This window comes from Ursus maritimus, unplaced genomic scaffold (assembly GCF_017311325.1).
Source record: "Ursus maritimus isolate PB19 unplaced genomic scaffold, ASM1731132v1 scaffold_5, whole genome shotgun sequence".
Classification (NCBI taxonomy): Eukaryota; Metazoa; Chordata; class Mammalia; order Carnivora; family Ursidae; genus Ursus; species Ursus maritimus.
In genome coordinates this window covers 78,581,470-78,605,185 of record NW_024426663.1, presented here as the reverse complement: position 1 = coordinate 78,605,185, position 23,716 = coordinate 78,581,470, and the positions used below count along the sequence as shown (strand labels likewise).

The window sequence follows — 23,716 nt, the reverse complement described above, 5'->3', positions numbered from 1 at the left end:
CAAGAGGAGTACATCCGCGCACTGAGCAACGCCCTTCCCCCATTTTTTTGGGAGTCTGGCAAAACATAGCACTGGCAGAGAAAAGGATATAAGAATGCATACAATTTAGGATGTTTCCCAAGACTTTGAAATCAACAAGGAGATCTCTCCTCTAAATAATCTGCACTAACATACCGTGTTTTTATCTAAGAAGACTGAAAGGTTTCCAAAACAGACTTTAAAACTGCCAAGGATTACAAAAGACTTAAAAACAGCTGCGCCAGAGTCAGTAGGTATGTAGCACCTGACTGGTCAATCCCCTATTCCTCCAATCCAGGGCCAGGCGTCACTACTGATACTGGCAGCATGAAGTCCGTCCCCACTCTAGATCTCAGAGAAACAGTTTTTCATTATCTTAGAAGAATTATTTACCTTAAAGAAACACAGGACATTATTTACCAACACCGAAAAATATGCTTTCATAATTAAATATTTTAAGAAATGGCTTAAAAACACAGAACTATAACCATCGTGGGAAAGTTAGTGTTGCAAAGCAGAGTTACAAACCATAACATAACTAGTAAGAGTATCCTGGAGCATTTAAACTAAGAGTAACCTAACTGCATACCATAAACTTAGAAAAACTGCCATCTAGATAGGTTAAAAAATTTAGGAATCCACATATTCTCTACACTACAATTCCAGAAATGCCATGCACACGTGTGTGCGTTTGTGTGTGTTGGACAGGTGCAGTGAGGGGGCTGGGACAGGAATCATAGGGAGGGAGGGTTTTTATAAAAACCCACAGGGAGGGATTTATCAGAATCTAAGAGAGAAAAGGAGACAAGAACAACTACAGAAACAGACTAGAATGAATATATTCACAAAGGTCCTTGCAAAAACTTATACCCCATCCCACAGCCCCAAATAGATTCATAGTTTCGTAATTACAGCCTTTATATTAAATCTATTTTAACCATCCTCTGGCTAAGAGTGGAAAGAAAACAGCTGCTGGAGACAGGGACTTAAGGAAAGGGATAGGAGCCTCTGGTCTATTTTCTGCCGGGAATCAAACTTAACGCTCAGTCAAAATCAGGGACAATCAAATATCTGAATGCTCCCCCAGGGAAAAAATGTGTAATTACAAAAACCACCAATTGGGGCCTGAAATCCACTAATCGTAACAACCCATAGACAAACGGTGTGCCGACAGCCTGCCTCTCCCTCATCTACACCTAACCTTCAAAATCAATCTGAGGGGAAACCAACAAGTGCCTAAGAACCCACCTGTGCCACACCTGAATAAAAAGCAAGTCAACATAGAGTGGTCAAATACAAGTTAAGTGTAACACACACAGCACAATGACTATACAAAATCACTACTACAAAAGAAAGGAAAGGAAAGGGAAGGGAAGCAACAGAAATAGAAAAATATTCCACAAAAAAAATTGTTTCTTGTGCTTAAAGAAGTTAAAGAGAACACAACACTGATAAACAACTATAAATAAATAAGTCAACTGTGGGACAACACACAAACTGAGATAAAAAGGTAAGAATGCAGATCTAGTGGGGGAACAAGTATTTGAATATTAGAATCTCTAAAACAAGATTGAGGCAAAAAAGGAAAGTCACAGAATACATAAACATAATTCCTACTAAAACAAGGCAAACATTGGCAAAAATTAAGCATACGTTTTTATGGAAAAACAAAAGAGATGATAACGTAACATCTAAGAGAGTAATTCCCTATGCTGTAACTCAGTAAACCACCCCTTTGGTATTTACCAAAGGAAAATAAAAATGTATTTCCATAAAAATACATTTATGTAAATGTGCATAATAATTTTAATCAGAGTTGCCAAAAACTGAAAACTGAAATGCCCATCAACAATGAAAGGATAATCAAACTGTGATATATTCACACAAATACTATGCAGCAATTAAAAACAAAGAATGAACTACTGATACATACACATATATAGATGAATCTCAAACATTACACTGAATGAAAAAGACCCAAAAGATACCATTTACATGAATTTGCAGTGATAACAGTGGCTGCCCTTATGGGAATCGATGAAAGCATTCAATGGGTGATTTATATTGGTACATATAGTTATCAAAACCCAAACTGTACATTTAAACTCTATACATTTCACTTTATATAAATTCTACCTTAACTAAAAAACATTCTGTACTCAAACACCTGGTCAAGTGTGAAGACAAACAAAAGGACATTTGCAGACAAGCAATTACTAACAAAACATACAACCATGTACTTTTCTGAACTACTGTTTTCAACATTGTTTATGACAAAGTACAAACAACTTAAGTGACCATTAATAAGAATGTACGGTTAAACGAGTTACTGTGCAGCCATACTATGGAAAATCATGCAGCTGTGAAAAGAATGATGTTAACTATTGGTATTATACTGGATTATTCACTTCATAGTTTAGGATTAAGCAAATAAGTACTTAGGTTAAAGTTGTTAGGAACCAAGATTTGCAGGGTAAAAAAACATTTATAAATCAAAGAAATTGGGAGAAAACAACACCAAAGTTGACCTGAGAATATAAAAATAAACTCATGATTTTATTTTTTAAGACTTTATTTAGTTACTTACTTATGTGAGAGAGAGCCTGCGGGGGGGGGGGGGGGGCGGAGGGAGAGGGCCAAGCACACTCTGACCTCAGAGGGGGGCTTGATCTCAGAACCAGCAGATCCTGACCTGAGCTGAAATCAAGAGTCGGACGCTTACTGACTGAGCCACCCAGGCGCCCCTACACTCATGATTTTAAACTTGTTTTTAACTACACACTGAAATGTTCTAGAAACAATATTATCTCTGGAATAACAGCACCCCTAATCCTCAGTTTTGAGAAAGCAAAGTTCTTTGTAAAATGGCCAACTACAAGTCTGGGGCAAGAAATGTATAAAATGTGTAAAGCCTGAGATATCCTTTGGTGCCAAAAACCTAAGTCAACATGACACAGAAGCCTACTAAAAGGGGTCCTCGCTGGCCAAAGCTGTGACGATTGGAGCAAAAAGAATCATAATTATAATGGGATGAAACACGTTCAATCAAAAATTTGTGGATAACACGATCATTATCAGTGCTGCAGAAAACAGAGCTGGCGGTGCTGTAAAGGGGGGATTAGTAGCAGGAGGAAACTACTGCAGTAACCAAGGCATGAAGAAAGCAAGAGGTGAGAGGTGAGGAAAGGGAAAGCCATTGGTGCACGTCAGCCACCATCTGAGGCAGCTTTTAAACTAAGAAAACCGGTAAGTTCTAAAGAGAAAGATTCAAGTGTTTATCTTTTCAGCAGGTCCTGCATTTCAGAGTTGACCAAACAAAGAGCCCCAGCCGAATAGTCCTATTTTACAAAAGAACGACAGCTAATAAATGAGAAATGAAACAAATTTTTTTTAAAAAACTTCATTTTATAATGCCTTCTTTAGGCAAGGATTATAAATTGTGTTAAAACCATTAGACGAATCACTGGCACTGGTATAATGCTAAGGTAACTCCATCACCCGAACTGTTTTCTGATCATAAGGGAGAAAACGTTCAAGGGAGGAATAAAAGGTTACCTTCTTCATCAATCTTCGCAACACTAATGGGGGGAGAACCAGCCACTGACTTTGTCTCTCAAATGACGGAACATGAAGCACACATCAAATGTTTACCTTGACTAAGAAATAGAGGAATTGGCCAGATGACGCCAAAGAAAAAATCAGACAAAATGAGAATGCAGGACTTTCCTGCAGGAGAACTGGTATGCTGCCTTCAACAAGCTGGTGTCAAGACTATTTTATATTTGAAAAGAATTGAGGGATATAATCAGATGCAATAAATGGTCCCTACATAGGATCCACAAATCAGCAATGAAAGACATTTTGTGGACAGCTGGAGAAACACTTAATGCCTAGTTAATATTTAAAATATTAATGAATAATTATGAGATCATGTTATTTTGGCCATATAAAAAATTGTTGTTAAAGGCACTCTGAAGTTAAATAATTTATTTTAATTATATTGGCCAGATCTTTTTCAAGGAAACGGGAGTTACAGCCATTCTCAACCGACTAAATAAAATGCTAAATTAAACATCTCTCTTTTCCTTTTTACATTTTCTTCTCCATTCTTTGTGTTTTACTTCTTTCTCAAACATGAAGGAGGAAAAAGGGAGAGGGACAGAGGAAAGGAAGGGAGGGAACCAGGAAGAAATAAACTCCTGTGCAGAAAGAACCTTTTATTTGATCAGACTCCTCTTAGAGCTATGAGTTAAAGTATACAGTTGACCCCTGAACAACACAGTTAAAAATCCACATGTAACTTCTGACTTCCCAAAAACAACTAGTAGCCTACGGTAGACCTCAAGCCTTACTGAGAACATAAACATGTGATTAACACATATTCTGTATATTGTATGCAGTATATATGGCATTCTTACAATAAAGCAAGCTAGAGAAAAGAAAATGTTAAGAATATCATTAGGAAGAGAAAATACAGTTATAGACGTGTACTGTAAAAAATCCACACATAAATGGACCCATGCAGTTCAAACCCATATTGTTCAAGAGTCAGTTATATTTGAAAAAGATAGTGACACGAACTTCAGTGCCAATTTACTTCTTCCAATCTAAATTTTCACTAAATCCAACTAATTTTTACCTCCTCTGGATTTCTAAATCTGTTTTCCCATTTTCACTGCTACTGAGGTTAATTTAGACCCTCCTCATTTCTCAGCTTCAAGTATTAACAAACTCCTCTACATCCACCTTCCAGATAGATGGCTGCCCATATCACTCTCCTGCTTAAAAACCCAAGATGGCCAATCTGCCTAGCCACCTGAAGTCCAAACTTTCAAGTCTTTACAACCTAGACCTAGCGAACTATTTTCTCACTCTTCTTCATCCACTTACACACATGCCACCCTATAAAGTCCTAAACTGATTAAAGCAAACCTACCTCTAAGGCGTAGTCTTCCAGTATGGCTAATCCCTTCACCAGACAAGCTTCACCCTCAACTCCTACTCGAACTTCAAGCAAACTCAAGCCACATGGCGAAGCCTTTGTAAAGTCCTTCCCAACAAAAGCACACATTCTCTCTTCTCTCTGCACACCAAACATTTACTCCAGCATCTATCACCCACAGTCTGCATCTCCCAGCATCTTGTGTAAGCTCTAGCACATTACACTAATGAACTGGACTAAACATTCTTTCTTTCATGACCCAGAATCAGTTTTTCCTAAAAGAGAAATCCAAAAGCAATTCAGTACATCTGAACTATGCTTCCTTAGGCAGTTTTCTTTACGGAACCGTTCATTCAACAAATACTTATCACTTTCTATGTGCCAAGTACTCTGCCAGGTGCTAGGAATAAAGAATAAGAAATACATGATCATGGAGCTTAATCTACTGGGGGAGCAAACGAAAGTTTCACAACCATGTAATCACACCACAACCCTGATTTTTACAAACATCACTCTAATTTAGGACTTTACTCACCTTTTTTCAACTAATATAATGGACTATTATAATTGGTATTTATGCTTTTAAGATTACAACTAACCTACCTACGTATCACTCTCAAATTATTCTTCCTAAAATCGAGTTCTCATTACACTGCACAATTCAGGAGAAAGAACCATTCTTTGTAAAGAACTGGAAAGTCACCTAGAATGATTTCTGGTCCTATAGCAGCTTTAAAACTATGATTCTATGGCATCCTCTCTCCCATCACTGCCCCCACCTCCCCTTTCTACTGCTTAGAAAGCATTCAAACTTGTCAGTTTAGAATTCAAAATATTCTACCTTTCCATACTTTACTCCAATACTTTTGTTTCTTTTGATACAACTGGCAGACACACCTGCCATCCTTCAAATATGCTCCAGTATCTTCTTTCTATTCCCCATTATTACAAAAACACCAAGCCATTACACAAATGCCACTTAAAAAAAAAAAAAAAACCTCTCTTTGAATACATCCCAAATAATAATTTATTCATAGGTACATTAAAAAATTGTGCATAACAATAAATACTAATTTAACCTGGATCTTGTTCCAAGAAACGTAAGACATTTAAAATGTCATATAAAGATAATAATTTGATACTTTGAAAAATGAAAATACTCTGAAATTTTAAGCTGATAATAATTATGGCTGAGATAGCAGGCCTAAATTACTGTAAACTACCTACCTTCTGTTTTTTCCGGCGTATTAGTTGAATTCTACACATGAAAAACATGAGACTCTCTGTAAATAAAACCAGCTAGACCCCTTGGACAACATTCTCAAGTCTTCGTTAGAGCCTCAAGTCAGTTAAGGCACTGCTACATCTCACTTTAAACCCCAATCATCCTGACTCTCAATGTGATCACAATTTGTTTTCTTCTATCCAGGTTTCCACCACGACTGATGGGCCAATTAAAAGTTTACACAGACAATAAACTTCATTCAGAAGCTGTCCTTAGTGGCAAAACTTTCACCAGGTCTATCACTAGCTCCCTGTGGCAGGCAAAGCAAGCATAAAAAAACCTCTGCAAAGATGACTATCCTTATCTAAAAAGCAAACTTAAATCCTAACCGTGGACCTGTACAGTTCAAGGGCTACTCTCATAAACGGCCAATGATGCTACCGCAGGTATCTCACAACTCGTGTAATCTCTCAAAACAGGTATTTGAATTGCACAGGAGACAGAATCAAAAGCTAGTGAAAAAAACAAGGTACCAAAAGGATCTTACTAAAAAGTGAAACTGTCATCTTGGTCTTCTAACCTGCCCTTCCCCTATGATCCCCACCCGTTTTCCAAGCCAGAAATAAGAGTACTATGCTTAACTCTTTCCCACCCAACCCCAGCCTTCACATCCAGTCCCTAGATACAAGCCCATTTTAACCTCCTAAATCTTCCTCTGGCCCACTCTGCCTCCATTTCCTGGGATCTTCCCTGAGATATGATCTAATTCAACAGCCTCAGACCCATGTTCTTCTGCCGTCCCCCAACTCAAATGCAGCCTAGACACAATCCAGAGTTATCTCCTAAAAATACAAGCACTTACCTTGGGGTCCTAAAAGCACATTTCCTTCATCTCTGTACCCGTGGACTGACACTGCACCTGACACAAAGGAGGCTCAAAGACCTCCTTTTTAGCGTTGAACTAAACAGAGGAGACCTAGGCTCATTTACAAAACAAAGTTTCTGACCTGACTCCTGTGTGCCTCTCCAGTCTTATCCAACTCCCACTTACCTCTCACAACCCTCCACGCCTTAGCATATGTTATTGCTTCTGCCTGAAATGCCATTCTCCCTCCCCTCTAGATACCTTAGGGACTCTAGTCATCTTCCAATGCCAAATCAGATATCCAACTTCAAAAAAGTCGTTCTTCCCTATCCCTCCCAAACACAGGAGCTGATTATCATTCCCTGCTTTGAGATATTCTGAACCTTGAAGATATTTCTATAATAGTATCTTTAACTCCACCTCAATTTTTTTAACGTCTCACTCACCTACTCTAATATAGCTCCTTGCCTTTGTATTTTAAATACTTTTTTATCTCTTCAGAGCCTGACAAATCGCTAAGTAATTGGTGAATAACTGTAAGAATTCGAAGAGAGAAGCTGCGATAGTTTAAAAAGTAAAAGAGCAAACATTTTGTAAGAGGCAAGTGTACCATCAGCAGTGCCCATTTCACCAGCAACAAGAAAAACTAATATCTAGGTTTCTAATCTTGAAGGCAAAATCTAGAAAAACCAGACAGAAAGGACCAAAAACTGAGAGTACTGGTTCTAAGATAGCCTAGGATAAGAATCAAGGGGACAGACTTAAAGGAATTTAAATTGTATAAACATAACCTCAGTGACATGTTCTAGCATAATAAAGGCAAACCTTGCACAGATGGGGGTAACGGCAAAACTGCTGCGTGCCAATCTGCCACAAGGCACTAGGCAGTAACAACCAACATTATTTGAGCACACACCACGTGACAGGCCTATCTGGCCCTTTCACATATATTACCTCATTTAACCCTCAGGACTCCTGTAAGTAAATATATTATTCTCCTTACAAACACAGGGAAGGTCCTGAGAATGAGTAACCGGCCTGAGGTCACAGAGATACTAGTGGCACAACTGATTTTCACCCAAGTTTGATCACAAGCTTGTGCTCTCAACCACTACGCAGTCATATACCTGTATTACCCTCAATTTAATTCTCAAAGCAACCCATGAGGTAGCTGCTATCCTCATTTTATTTTAGATGAAGACACAGGGTTTCAATAATTTGCCCAAGGTCACACACACTCCGAAAGTAGTCGAGCTGGGGTTTGAACCTCAGACAATCCAGCCATAAAGCTCCTCACACAACTCTAGAAGACTGTCACTGACAAAGCCAAGATCTCATGTTCCTTCTCCAAATATTGTGTTGCTGAGACCATGAGCCCTCTAGTTTCCTTCTCAGATGTATCATCTTCCCGAGCTACTCCACACCTGCCTGCTCTACTCCCAAACTCTGCCAAAGACTCTAAGAGAGCAGATCTCAAATACTATCACCTCAGGACACTTACACACACTTAAAAATTCACAAGTACCTCAAAGAGCTTTCATTTCTGGGGACTATACCTGTCAACATTTGCCATTCTAGAAATTAGAAGAAAATTTAAAATATGTATTAACTCATTAAATATAAAACCTACCACTTTTTTTAAAGATTTTATTTATTTGTCAGAGAAAGAGAAAGAGAGAGTGCACAAGCAGGGGGAGCAGCAGGCAGAGGGAGAAGCAGGCTCCCCGCTGAGCAGGGAGCCTGATGTGGGGCTCGATCCCAGAACCCTGGGATCATGACCTGAGCTAAAGGTAGATGCTTAACCAACTGAGCCACCCAGACATTCCAAACCTACCATATATTCATAAACATCTTCATGAAAAGTAACTACTTTCAAAAACAAAGTCAAATGTCATGAGGACACTGTCTTACATTCCTGTAAATCTCTTTAATGTATGACATACTAAAAGACAGCTGGATTCCCATATATGCTCTGAAGTCAGTCTGATCAGATATCACACATCATTTTTTTAGCTTCTGGAAAACTCCACTGTACACTCGTAAGAGAGTAAGAATGAAAAAGACAAATAACATCTTAGTAATATCTCTAAGAACTTAAGGTTTCTATAGCCAAATCCTCCTCCCTGCAAAACCTCATACACAATTTCCTTAAATCCTTTATCAAGTAGTACAAAAATAAGTTTCAGTACAAATTGGTTCAACTAAAATTTCTAATCAATAAGACCTCTTTGAAAACAGATCTTGAAATTATGGTAAAATATTCCTCCAAAACATAGAGCTGAACAGCAGGATATAGTAGTCAGTACTAAGCTCGAAAAGGAAAAGATTGGCATACCCATCTGCATCCTCAGTGCCCGGCCTGTGACTACACTGCTGTTAAAACGCAAGTCTAACCATGTGTATGTGCCCAATAACACACAAGTGAATACAAAATACCGTCCGAGAAGCACAGAGAGAAGTTTCCTATGCAACAACCCATAGAAAACCACCAATTTGAAAGGCCAAAAATGGTTCGAATACTAGCAATTTCATCCAACCCAATAAATTAACTCAAAATACAACTATAAAGATATCCCAAGTACAGGTCATCCACAAATTTTAACTCAAAATGAATACGAATATTTGTCAAGTTAGATTTTTATTCTCTGTATTTGAAGTCAAACATAAAGTACAGAATGAACAACATCCTAAGACAAACACAATCTGCCATCTAATCAGCAAAAGCTGAGCGCCCACTAACAAGCAGGGTGCTAAGTCAAAGCCATGATTTGTGGGGTAAAACCTCACCAAGATCAAAAAAGTAAGGCAAGCGAGGCCATCAATCCTAAATGTGCTCCTTAACATGAGATCAGCTACAACCACCTGGTTCACGGCTTCAGCACCAAGCGACAGATGCCAACAGAAATCTTTCATTTCTTTCTTTTGTCAGACTTTCCATAATCTATTTGTTTCTTCCTCTCTTACGATGACTCATAATAGTCTAACTACCACTATTTAGAGGATTTTGGTCCCGTGAGGCACTTGACATTTATTCCAGCTGCTAATTCATATATACAATCACTTGGGAGGTTTTAATGTACTAGCCATCAGTTTTAACCCACTAGACCTTTTTTTCCCCTAAAAGAAAATTATTCATGAAATGCTGACCTTACAAAATCAGCAAGAAGCCTTTAAGAACACTAGAATATTGCTCTAAAGCTACAGAGTGATGTTTCAGAAGATTTGGAAAGAAATCTAAAGCAACTCTGTTCAAATGGGAGTTCTCTATCCACTGCTTTTTGACCGCATTATGTGACCACCTTTTCCTAAAACAGTGACATGTTTAAAACTGGGTTTTTGACCAACATGAATAGTATTCTCATGGGGACTTTCATGAGGTTTTTGTGCCATAACCTAAAACAGAATCACAAATATTAAGAATCGGACAGGTAGCTCTCGTCTATCAACATGATTAGCCACTAAAGTAAATGGTTTTAAGTCTGGAGTGAGCAGAAACTAGGTCTCTCCGTATTATCAAATCTGTATCAAAGGTCCATTCCAAGCCACATCACCATGCGTGTATGTAGGATGGAAGTGGGGGGGGAGTACAGTGAAATTAAGAATACAAACTAGAGTCAAACAGACCTATGTCTAGAGGATGTTTACATTCATCTTTAAGGCTAAAGCTTCCTCATTTATAAAATGATATCTACCTCACAATTTTGGTATGAGGATTAACACACGTAACGCACAACGCCTATCACATCATTAGCATTCAACAAAGCTATTTTTTTTCTGTGACTACAAATCCCTGAGTTTCTCTAGTTTCCCTAAAATTAGAAAACAAGTGATAATTCTTTAGCTGTCCCCAATATAGTACAGTTTTCACGTTCAACAATCTTAGATGGAAATATATGAAGAGCTATTGTTCCACAAAACATGGCAGTTGGCTTCATCAGACCCTGCTTTATGATGCTGCGGTGTCTGCATACAACTATACACAATCTTCTGAAAGAAAAAACTGCCCCCCAAAAAGCTGAGTGCACATAATATTTTTGACTTACCGTGAATAAATCTTCATTTGTTTGGTCTTCAATTAGCAGGGACTCCTCTAATACCCTTTTTCATCTATCCCACCACACCTCCCCCACTCAAAATCTGCCTACTTAAAAAAAAAAATCTATCTACAACAGGTAGACATATCCAAAGAATCAACTTTAATACTCTTTTTGGATACAAAGATCACCACCTATTTTCTGTTTTGTTAGATTGCCACATGCTTACTTTGTAAAGTATACATTTGTAGCAAATAACTTTGAAAGAAAAATTACTATGCCTAATGATTCCTTCTTTGCTACTATTCTACACTTAGGGGCACCTGGGTGGCTCAGTTGGTTAAGGGACCAACTCCTGATTTCGGCTCAGGTCATGATCTCTAGACTGTGGGATATGGGCAAGCTCCATGTTCAGCGGGGGTCTGCTTGGGATTCTCTCCCCCTCTGCCCCTCCCCTGCTCTCTCACGTGCACACACTCTCTCTCTCTCTCTCTCAAAAAAATAATAATAAAAATAAAAGTGCATCAAACATTTAACTCAACTTTGGACTCTTGAGAACAGGACAAATACAAACCTAGCAAGGTGTATGAAAATTACATTTTAGTCTTCCAGTAATTTAGGACTGAAAGTTCTAGTATGATTTTACATCAGCTCCATGTCCAATGAGGAAGATTTTCCTGTTTTTGAAATCCCATAAAATTCCACAAAGAAAATAACTTTATGTAACCAAATAAAAAGTCAATCATTCAAGCCAATATATCAGGGGAGAGTCTGATATATAAATATATATATTAGAAATGTATTTCCTGTTTTGGACTTAAAGAAAACATAAGGCTGGTAACCAACATAGGTGTCAACCTTCCCTCAACCCTGTCTCTTCTTTAAACTATTACCCTCTTTCCACTTTAAACTTTTCAAACAGCAATCTATAACCTTTTTCCTAACCTCGCATTTGCTTAAAACCTAATCTACAGTCTGACTTCTACCTCCCCAGTCCCAGAAAAATTTGCTCTGCTTATATTCACATAATCACCAAATCCTATTAAACCATTCTCAGGGCTCATCCTACCCTAAATCTGGCTGTCACTTGTCGCCACTGAAAAGTCCCTCTTGCTCAGCACTCTTGGCATCTGTAATTTTGCTCGCTCCTATTCTCCTACCTCATTACCCATTTTATTGCAGTCCTGTCCAAAATGTAATGTTGGCTGCTCCTAAGGATTCCCTTGGTCCTCTCCTCTTCCTGTCCTATATTAAGCTGAGCTCCATGAGTAAGTTTCACACTTAAGTGTATGCATACTTTCATTCTCCTCAGCAGGGGCCATAATTCTCAACTTATTCTCAAATAGGGACCATACCTCCCCCAAAAAGGTGAAAAGCATTTGTTCATACACTCTTCCCAACTGATCTTCTAACTTCCAATACTAACTATATATGGACCAAATCTATAAAATCCCCAACCGCTCTCTGGTCCAGATACCTATTAGATATATCCACCTAAATATCCAACAGGCCCTGTGAAACTTAGAATCAAAAGCAAGCTATTCCACTTTCCTTGCCCAAATCTGCTCTTCTTCCTCTACTTCCCAAGTTAAATCATACCAAGTTACTCAGGAGAAAAAACTTCTGAATGGTACCCTATTTTTATAACTCATTGCTTATCTGTCCTTAATTCTGATATCTTTCAAATTTTATCCTATTCTTTTCCAGCTCCTATTATGTCCTTGACCTCTCACAAGGACTTAAAAGAATTCTCTGGCCCCAGTTTCTTGACCCCTTTCATCCAACCTCCACATTTTACTATGTCTCTCCCAAAAAAGTGTGTTACAATATCCCCACCCCTATCCACTTAACCTCTCAATGGATCCCCATTAAAGTCCCAATACTTCAAGAAAAAGCCTAAGACTATTCACAAACTGTTTCTGGCCACTCCTCCTGTCCCTCACATTCTTGCATCCTATGTTTCACAGCCCAAGTTATATGTAAGCTGACTTTGCACATGCTTCTCCTCCATCAAAAGTCCTACTCGGCCTGAAAAGTGCCTATTCACCCTTCAAAACTCAGTTCAAAGACCTCTGAGATGAGTCCATCAAGTTTCCCAAGCAGAATTAGCTGTTCCTTCCTTAGTATGACCCAAATGCTTTGTATATTCCTCATTACTGTATAACATGATGAGTGCTTTATTGGTTCATTCGTCTTTATATCCCACTATAAATCTACTTGGGACAAAAGACCATAAGCCCCACAAGGATAGCAAGCCTATACATGGCGCCTGACATATGGGTGTCTGAGTATTTTTGGAACCGAGTTTTAGCACTATTTTAAAATGCTGTATTCAAGTATAATTAGTTCTGCTATATTGCTTGTTCTGAAATATGAATTTGTTCCAACGTGATTGATATATCAGGGAATGTGAGCACAATGCAAAATTCTAATTTGCATACATTTCTCATTTGCATCTACCACACTAGATGAAGGTAGAAAACTGCACCCAGCTGAACAGAGAGCTGTGCAGAAATACACAAAACACACACACCTCAAACACTACCCGCCCCCTCAGTTCTCCATGTGATATGAGCCACACCCACCCACCCACATCTGGTGTTACTATAACATTCCATCTGATTTCAGGTAACCTGATTTCTACCATTTCACAGGAACTCACAAGCAGCAAACCTTTCCATGCCCATTTCCACAAGCAAACCACGTTTTTCTCAATGTAAAGTGCCACATTTATTATAGTATTTATATATTCCTTAGCCATTTCACATATGTAAAACTGTGTTACCATTTTCATCAGGTTCGTTTTTAACAGTAAGTCACTAGGTTTTTGAGTGTTGTGTTTCGATCTCATTTTTCCCTGTGAGCCTGTAGTTTTTACTGCACAATTCTGCATACCATGATAACTTTCAGGAACCTACATGCTGCTTCGCAGCAGAATGAACTACAGAAATTATCAGCTTTATGATGATGAGCTCTTAGACTTCAAGAAAATTTCAATATTCCAACTGCAGTAAGTTACTGGAGAGAAACTCTGCCCTCCCCCAAGTTTCACCTACATACAGCCCATGTCCTAGTGAACTATTAGGATAGTCACAACCTTTAAACTTGGTGCCTCTCACTTCTGGTCAACAGAGGGTGGTTTTCTCCAGTTTTCTCTTTCTTTCTCTTAAGCTCTACAGTCCACTTAAACCTAACTCAAAAAACAAGTTCTCAGTGCCTGAATTTTCAAGTGTGCCATGTTATGGGTTTCATTGTTTTGACTGCTTTTAACTTCTAAAATATTCTGACACTTTGATTTTAAATTACCCTGTATTGTAGAGCAATCGGCCAAACCCTCGAGTCCATTTTAAAAGGAACTACAGAACACAAAATACACTATAACCAAGTTAAAAAGATTAAGAGTCACTAACTCCATACTCTAAGTGACTTTTTTATATGTAGGGCCTCCACTCAATCCTCTACACTGATGCCAAAGTAGTCTATAAATCACCTTGCTCCCCTAATAAAAATATTTTGGCTCCCTTCTTTTGGGATAAAGATACAAATTTCAGTTTTAGTTGAGCAAGCATGGTCCTTCAAAATCTAGGACACAGCTTTGCAGGCTTATCTTCAGTCACTCTCCCTGTCCCTCACCACTGGCCGTACCCCAACTTCTGGCACCTCAGTGCACCCACCATTCCCTGTTTGAAATGACCCCCTCACCCCAGTTTGACAAACACCTACTCTGTTGTTATTTTCTGTAGACTGTTCCCACACCTTCCACAAATTTATTCATCCTTTCTTCCGTTCTCTCATAGCACTTTGTACGCCTCCAAACACCGACAGACTACATGGCAAAAACTGAGTAGAGTTCATTTTTAAATTCTCAGGGTCCAACGCTGTGTCCAGCATATACTATTTCTTGACATATAAATTAGGTTATCAAGAAAATATAAATGGATGAGGGAGAGGTAAAGGCCAGGGAAGGGTAAGATTAAGGCAGTGTATATAGGAGTCCCCACTCTGGACGTAAATAACTTTCTCCTCTTTAATTATTCATTCAAACACAAAAATATGGTGCATTCCATTGTACTCTAATGCGCCAGACTCTGTGTACCATAAGATTACACTTTAATTTATTTGGTATTTCTTAATTTCACAGCGTTTTCTTAACCACACTTTTGTTGTAAAATGGCTACCTTCGTAAAGTGAGTAGCAGGCAAGGTTAAAGAAAAAAGTACGTCAAAAGTGGAAGCTAAGGATTTGAAAACTGAAATTGGAACTGTTTTCTAGACATTAACAAAAGTTCCACTTGCAACCAAAAAGTGTAAATAAGTACTGCACACCCACAAATCCAAGTCTTTCTGCATTAAAACACATGTCCTTAGCCAAACCTATCTGGACTTTTCCAAAGTGATAAACACTTTAAAAGCAAAGCTCCCCAACCAGTGTACCTTGCATCTGGGAAAGTTACAAGTGTGAAGATATTGGTCCCTCACCCCCCACGGCCCAAGGGTTACAGCTGTGAGCAGCACTGACCAGTATGCCTTACATATATTATCCCTTTCCATTGCACTAAGATATGAAAAAACCTTATGCTTCAAAGAATATAAGAAGGTTAACGTGGGTATAGCGGGATGCCTAAGCACTGACCAAAATGCATATTTATAAACTACAAGTACAGTAGGCAAATTCCTTCAATGCCTTTTTTTTTTTTTATTTGAAGTCAGGACCAAGTTCTATAACCAACTTCATTTCTAGTCAAGAGAAAATAGTCTGAAATTTCCCAATAATTGTAGTTTTAATGTGCCACCAAGATTTAAGAAACCTGAAAACACCTACAAACCAAACAGGCATTCAAAAGGGCTTCTTCCCCTACATTACCGCTGATCAAGATACTTTTGAAACTATGCAAGAATCAACTTTCAGAATGAATCTCTCAGTCTCACGAGAAAATATCTTCTATCCCATCCTTATTTTTTGACTACTTCATTTAGTATCTTGTTCACCTGCAAACTGAAGAGATACAATGACCACAAATAACTTCTACCCATTAAAACACTTCTGCCCTCCCAAAAGAAGTAATCTCCAGCAAATACCTCACATTCTCATGTGCTTTCCCTCCTAACGGCAAGTACCTTGGGCAAGTCATTCTAATCTTTCTGGGTCACAGTTTCCACATTCGTAGCTTTTCAAATATTTTGTTTACAGCACGTTGACTGGACTAGATCTAAAAACAGTACACAATTTTCATTCTAAAAGTCATCACATTCTGAAGTCTGTGATAACTGCTCTGACAGCAATTACAAAAGAAAGTCTTCAAAACGTTTTGATCCATGACCATACCAGCCCGGAAAGCCTACAAAACTGTTTTGAAATGGTAAACCCCAGCGTGCTGTGAAACACACCTAGTGCTATTATGGCCGTTTAATTCTTCACTAGTTCATACTCCCTCTCTTCCTCCCCAAAATTAAATTTCCAGACACAAGAATGCAAGAAATTACGCACTAGCACTAATGAGACAATCCACCTAGAAAACAGGTAAGTATAGGAACTCAAATTCAAGCAGATTATTTAAACCACGTCAGTTTAACACAGTAAATCCAAGAAGGTCAAGCAAGAGGACTATTCACAATGTTGACATCTGCAGTAACAGTTAAAGAAAAGGTTACAGGTCTTCGTGAGCAGGCTCTCTGGGGAAGGGGAGGGAGGAAAAGAGTCCCAGGGGGAAAAAAGTTTCCAAAGAATATAACGATTGGCGTTTAGAAATAAAAAGGGAGAGACTGCTTGGGGTTAGGGGAGAAAACTACTTCAAGTAATTAGGGCTATCTCCGAGTTCTGAGCAATACTAGAAATCTCTTCATCTGGTGCTAAGTGCCTCTTTAACCAGGTCATTGTCACTCCCATCCCCTCCCCCCAAATCTGCGTTAAACTGAATTTTAAATACTTTTGGGGTGGGGGGGATCAACAGTTGGTTTCCCGCGTTGCGGTAACTGCGAAGTTCCACACTCCACGACGCACAATCCCACACAGCCACTCCGCCAAAGTTGCCACCCATCGTGGCCAAGAGTCCCGGACACCCACTCGCCGTTTCCGGGTGGCCGCAGCCGGGGTCCCAGGGCCAGGGCGCCCTGCCCCCGCCCCCTGCGCGCCCCCGCCCCCGCCGTCAATCAACGCCCCCCACCCCCGGGCTGGGCGCGGGGGGCGCGGCCTGGGACCCGGCCGGATCACCAAGGCTGCGCGTCCGGAAGACCCCCAACAGCCGCCAGCTCCGCCACCCACAAAACTCAAGTTGCCCGCGCCATGGCCCCGCGCGCCGCGGTCCCGGGGGGCACGACCGAGCGGGGCCCGTGCGCGGCCAGTGCGGGGAGCAGCGCCCGGCCGGGCCTCGGGCCGGTCTCGCTCACCTCTCGGGGTGCGCCGCCTTCCTCCGCCGCTGCCGCCGCCTCCTCCCTGTGAGTGCAGCGGGGTCTGACCTGTGGAACCACCATACCAGTCCCGCCCGCTGCTGCAGCGCCGCCGCCGCCGCCGCTCCTCCGCCGCCTCAGCCGCCGCTCTTTGTTCCCCCTCCGAGCGCCACCGCGTCAGCCGCCCGCCTCAGCCGCCCCGACGGGCCGCCACTACGCCCTCCCGCCCTCTCGGCCCCCGGCCTCGCCCTCCTCGCTGCGCCCACTGCCGCCTTCGCCTCCGCGCCGCCGACGCCGCCGCCACCGACGCCGCCGCCTCCTCCTTCGCGCCCCCCTCGTTTTCATTGAAAGCAAACAAGCATCATGGCGGCGGCCGCCGTCCCCCAGCCAGCGAGCACCCCGACCGCCGCCGCCGCTCCAACATCCCGGCCGCCCATTGGCCGCCGCCTCCGGGCGCGACCATTCGGTGTCCGGCGGGGTGGGTCGCTCCCCGCACGCCGTGCCCTAGCCCCGCCCCCTCGGACCCCCCCCGCGTTGGGCGGCGGTGGACCGGCCCGGCGCGCTCCTGGGCCAGCTCTGCCGCTGCTCTTCCCGCTTTCCGTCGCTCTTTCCCCGCTCCGTCCCTTCTCTCTCCTCTTCTTCGCCGCCCTCTGTTTTCCCATTTATTCCCCCCGCCCTTTTTTATGTCCCAGGCTGTTCACTTTTGTCTCCTCTCTTCGCTCCCTTTCCTCGGTCTCCTTCCCCTTCGTTCTCCTGCCAGTCACGTGGAAACGCGGACCAGTTCTCAGACTTGACTTGAGCCAGTGTCTCCATCTGCCTGAAGATGAGACATTCAATCGTGAACAGTCAGTCGTATGATGCTTTCTGCCTCAAATATGCAGAAAAAAGTTCACTAGTGGCCCGTTTCCGTCCGTTAATGGTCATTCAGTTCAGTAAGTTAAGGGACAGTAATGCTGGTTGGATCCTAGTCCGAGCAACTGTCCGAGGCTGCTTTCAGGAATCACGCTGTTCTGTTCAGGTGGGGGTTGGAGGTGAGCAGAGATCGATGGGGATGGTGCTTGCCTCAGTGCACGTTAGCTGGCTGGTGGTCGAGGCCCTGTGCTGAAGCCAGAATGTAGACATGAATCAGGCCCCACCCTGCCCTGAGTAAGCTCACTGTCTAGGGAAGAGAGAGACACCCAACAAACAAATCCTTTAGAGACGCTTGTGGGGGGTGAGGGGGCATGGTGCAGAGGAAAAGGATAGCCACCTGCCCACCTACGGGGAATGAGCCATGGGCTGCTTCCTGGAAAATCCACCCTGCAGAAGTGGGTGTGAAATTGGCTCCAGGAATGAACAATAGCAGCAAAGTGAGACACACCCCCTCACTGAAGGCCCACTTAGGCTACAAGGATATGGGAAATGGGTGGCTGCTTGCTGCTGGGGCACTGGAGAGCTGAAAGAGCAGGAAAAAGATTGAAGGACCAAAACTGTTGGGAGTTCTGTGCTTCCCTCTCTCCAGCATGGCCTGGGGGTGGTCCTTACCTGTATTCTTCCAAGAAATCAAATGACAGCCCAGTGTTCAAGTGCCAGGGGACACTGGACAGGGCAGGGCAACAGCAAAGCCCAGCAGGGATGAGGGATTGATGAAACAAGTGCAGACTGAGCTCTTGGCATCCCGCTATATCCTCCAACCCCAGACCACTGAGTACTGGCCTTGTGTGGCCCCTGCTATTCAGTATCACCTGGCTGAGGGGCCGACATCCATCTAGGTCTCTACCCCCTTGAGTACTATGCCCTGGCAGCCTGTGCTCTAGCCTTGTAATTCATCTGCCCAGAGGAAGCTACTTTTTATAATTGGCACAGTGTGTATGGAAGAGGGGAGCTCATAACAAAAAACTTAGTGCATAAAACAACTTTTTTTTATATCTCATGATTCTGGTGCCCACCTAGACAGTTCTACCGGTCTCACTGGGGGGTCTCATGCCTATACCTGAGGTGGTAGCTGGGGACTGAGTATCTGCCACCTTAGGGCCCCCCCCCCCATTGAGACCTTTATCTCTGTGTTATGAATGTCTCATCCTCCTGCTTTTCTGTGGCCTCTACCCCCAGTGGGTTAGCCTGGATGTCCTACCTGGCAACCTGGGTTCCATGAGGGAGGAAGGGGAAGCTGGCAGGCCTTTCTGAGGAATAGCACGTTCTCTGTATTCTGTTGGTCAAAGCAAATCTTCCAGATTCAGGAAGAGAAGACATAAGGAAGGAACTGTGTGCACATACAGGGACAATGGACTTATTCGGGGCCATCTCAGTTGGCTAGGTACCACAGAGAGGGTCCCAGTGGTGGCCCTGTCTGAGCACATCCTGTTCTTTCTGAAGAGAAACCACCACGTGACTCACCTTTCCAGGTCCACATCAAAGAGACCTTCGTGTTAGGCAGGACCTCCCATCACAAGTTATAAAAACACAACTCAAATAGGCTTTATGAAGAAGGAGGTCATTTATGTATTCAGGGGTCCTGTAATTGACAAGTTCAGGCATCATGAGATGTCATCAAGAATCGATCTCACCCCTTTGCTCTGCTCCCCCCACACTAGTGTCCTCACACAGGCTTTGTGACCAGGCAGGGAAGATGGCCACTAGCACCTTCTTCTTCCAGATTCTGCCAGTTTCTCCACATGGATAGAGAGTGTACCTCTTTCCTCATTGTTCCGGCAAAAAGCTCAGAACAGGCTGTCATTGGCCTGGCCCAAGCCCCATCTCTACCCCTGCAGTGAGGTGTGAAGTCAGCCCCATGTGAACCAGATGTATTGAGAGTGGGGAAGGGGTTCCTGAGGGGCAGCTGAGGATAGCCAGAGAACAGGAGCACCCCTCGGGGAAGGCTTCTCTGGTAGAGTTGGTCACTGTCTCCTCAGCCTCCCCCCCCACCCAATCTTTCCCTCCATGAGGGAACTTAGCAGATGATGCTCTTTCCTCCCCTGCCAGTCTCTGAGCTGCACATCTAAGTCTGACTTAAGTTGTTGCCTTCATGCCACCAACTGGGGCTGCTTTTGAGCCTTTCCAACACACAGGCTTTCCCAGGTTCTTCCTCTATTATGAGAACCTTGCCCCTCAGGTCCAGGAGTAGGCATGGGACCCAAGCAGGACCTATCTGGGATTGATTTATGGATATAGGAAGAGAATCCTGGCTCCACTGGGATGCTAAGTGAGGACAGTATGAGTTGGTGGCAACCAGTGCATCTTCCCCACCATGTGGAGAGATGACAGATGATGAAGAGAGAATGTCTTGGTGACACAAAGCCTTGGTACTGGGTGCCAAGGTCCCAGTTTCGGTAGTTTTTACTTTTAACCTGTGACCTATCCCAAGTACATGTCCAGTAAATGCATTTTTTGCTTCAGAGTTGGGCTTCTGCCACTTGTGATCAAAATACTTCTAATTTGATGCTCACTAAATGTATTGGATAAATAATAAAGATAGACAACTGAATGCTGGCCATGATCACTGATGTTGCCGTGGTGTCTATATCTCACCCGTGGCTGGAGCATTGGACTTTAAACTCAGGGTCAATGTAGGACGTGGACTATAATTTTATGGGTCCAGCAACTAGAGTTGTCAAGAGATGGGCAAGTTTGGTCAGATTGACTACAGTAACTAAAATTCACAAGAGGCCGTCAAATGAAGTAGGTTCCAAGGTTTATCAGCAAGACGAGGCCAACCACTGTGTGACCAGAATGTTTGCAGTGGAGGCTTCACACATCTTCAGCCCATAAGGAAGCACAGAGTCATACTAGGGGTTGCTTGGTCAGCCTGAAATATGGGCCCTGGCCACTCAGCTTTGACTGTCGGATGCCTTCTTTCAGGGTGGAGACTCGCTGGCTAGGGACCAGAACCGATGACCAAGATCCCTGATCCCCACCCAGTGCTGAAGACATGGATCCACCCTGGCCATCTGTCTCTTCTTTTCTGGCCTCAAGTCCTCCAGGCCACAGTTTTCTTCAGATAGGTCCTTTGTCCATTGTTTTAACTTGCAATTGCTTGAAAACCCAACTCAAATAGCTTAAGATAAGAGAGGAGTTCACTGGCCCAAATAGCTTTAAAAGGCCAGGAAATACACACCAGCTTTAGGTGTGACTTGTTCTGGGGTCTAATGTCACCCTCAGTTCTGCTCACTTCCACGTTGATTTTATCATCAGGGGCCACACTGAAGCAGAATTGATGCCAGCTCCTACCAGGTTCAAACCCAGTGGGAGACAGAGCTTCCCTCAACAGATGAATAGACATCCTGGGTCTGACTCTTCATTTTCGTCCCTGAACCAAATGCCACGTTCATAGCAATGTCCTACCCTGGCCAGGAAGAAGTCACATGCCCACTCTTGGATCTGGATTGTCTTCAAGCTCACTCAAAGCACATATGGAAAGAATTCGGGGGGGGTCCCCCGAAAAACTGAGGATGCTGTTGCCAGAAGAAAGAGGAATAATGAAGAAAGGCAGAAAGAAGCAGAGGTCTAGGGTCTCTGGATCAAACCTCCAACTGCACCTGCTCAGCTCCCCTGCCAGCTGCTTCTCCAGGAACCCATCTAGTCCTGCTCTCTCTCTCAGTACAGAGTGAGGACAAGGTGTTTCCATGCCTCAGAATGTGGGAGGCAGGGTGGGGCCCTCCCATTTCAGAGCTTGGACACTCTCCCTGAAGACTCCTGTTAGAGAATTCATGGGAACAGGAAAAAGCTATAAATCATTTCTGTTTTTAAGTGTATGTTGTTGTTTTCTTTTCCTAAGATCAAACCCCCTTTTCCCTGCTGTAAAAGTAATTTGCGGGGGTGCCTGGGTGGCTCAGTCATTAAGCATCTGCCTTCGACTCAGGTCATGATCCCAGGGTCCTGGAATCGAGCCCCACATTGGGCTCCCTGCTCCGCTGGGGGGCCTGCTTCTTTCTCTCCCACTCGCCCTGCTTGTGTTCCCTCTCTCTCTGGCTGTCTCTCTCTCTGTCAAATAAATAAATAAAATCTTTTTTAAAAAAGTAATTTGCGGTTATGGTTTTAAAAATGATTAAAACCAAACAGCAGAAAGGCATGAAGAAGAAAGTAGACATCTCATCTCTGGCCCTACTCCAGCCACACTCCCTAGAGATTTGAATTGATTACAATGCTTTGGCCTTTTAAAACGAAACAAAACAAACAAACACACCCAAACACCTTCTAATATGCTTACTGGATGAGGTGCTTACTGACTCTGAGACTGAAAATCCAAATGTAGAACGGCCATTAGGGTTATTTGATTTAAAGCCTATGGGCAGATTAATTGCTGATCCTACCCTGGACGAGGAACATTTTGTTCCTTTGCTACTTGTTGTGGGATATGTGGGTGTTGGAGTGATGGCAGGAGACTGAATGTGGGTCCCTCCAGAGATGGCTGGGGCCACGGGGCTTCTTCAGTCCGGGCTGAGGTGACAGTCTCAAGTTTCTTTATGTTTCATTTGATTTGTGGGTCACTTTCTGAATTCATTAGGATTTAGGATTTCTTCAGTTTCTAGAATAGAAACCTGACTCATAACTCAAGCAGAAATAGGAACTTACTGCCTCGGGGTAATGCTAGCTGCTTTAATAAACAGATACAATATATCTTGCTCGTGTAACAACCCTTTCAGCAGATGACTTTCTTCCGTGTGGAAAGACCTGGAGACCTGAGCCCCTTCCTCTTGTGGGTTTGTCATCCCCTAGGACAAAAGATCTTATGGGGGGAGGGGGAGGGTCCTTATACTCCCAAGGGATCTGTGCATAGATGTCAAGATGGGATATTGTGAACCCAGATGAGAAAACGTTCACATTTCCTGCCATTTTGAATCTAGGTAACGATCCCAGGAGAATGAGTAGTACCTATAACTCTCACCAGTGGAAACCCCAGCCTGACAGTTTAATATCCTATCATAGTCATTGGGGAGATTTTTCCCCCCAATTAATTTTTTTCTTTTTTGATTGGGGTGAAATTCACATAACTTAAAATTAACCGTTTTCTTTTTCAAGATTTTATTTATTTGAGGGAGAGGGAGAGAGCACAAGCAGGGGGAGCGGCAGGCAGAGGGAGAGGGAGAAGCAGACTCTCCTCGGAGCAGGGAAGCCTGATGCGGGTTCCATCCCAGGACCCCGGGATCATGACCTGAGCCGAAGGCAGACGTTTAACCCACTGTACCACCCAGGCGCCCCCAATTAACCATTTTAAAGTGTACAATTCAATGGTATTTAGTACATTCGCAATGTTGAGCAACCCTCTCT

The 23,716-nt window shown here is 42.7% G+C and overlaps 1 protein-coding gene across 1 annotated transcript in view; it reads right to left on the bottom strand.

Annotated features, from left to right (window-relative positions):
• Positions 1 to 17,652, bottom strand: part of CNOT6 (CCR4-NOT transcription complex subunit 6) — a 69,004-nt gene extending 51,352 nt beyond the window's left edge. The window contains exon 1 of the mRNA XM_040622643.1: positions 17,471 to 17,652. The gene's annotated coding sequence lies outside the window, so the exon portion shown is untranslated. The remainder of the gene's footprint in view (positions 1 to 17,470) is intronic.
• Positions 17,653 to 23,716: the final 6,064 nt, after the last annotated feature.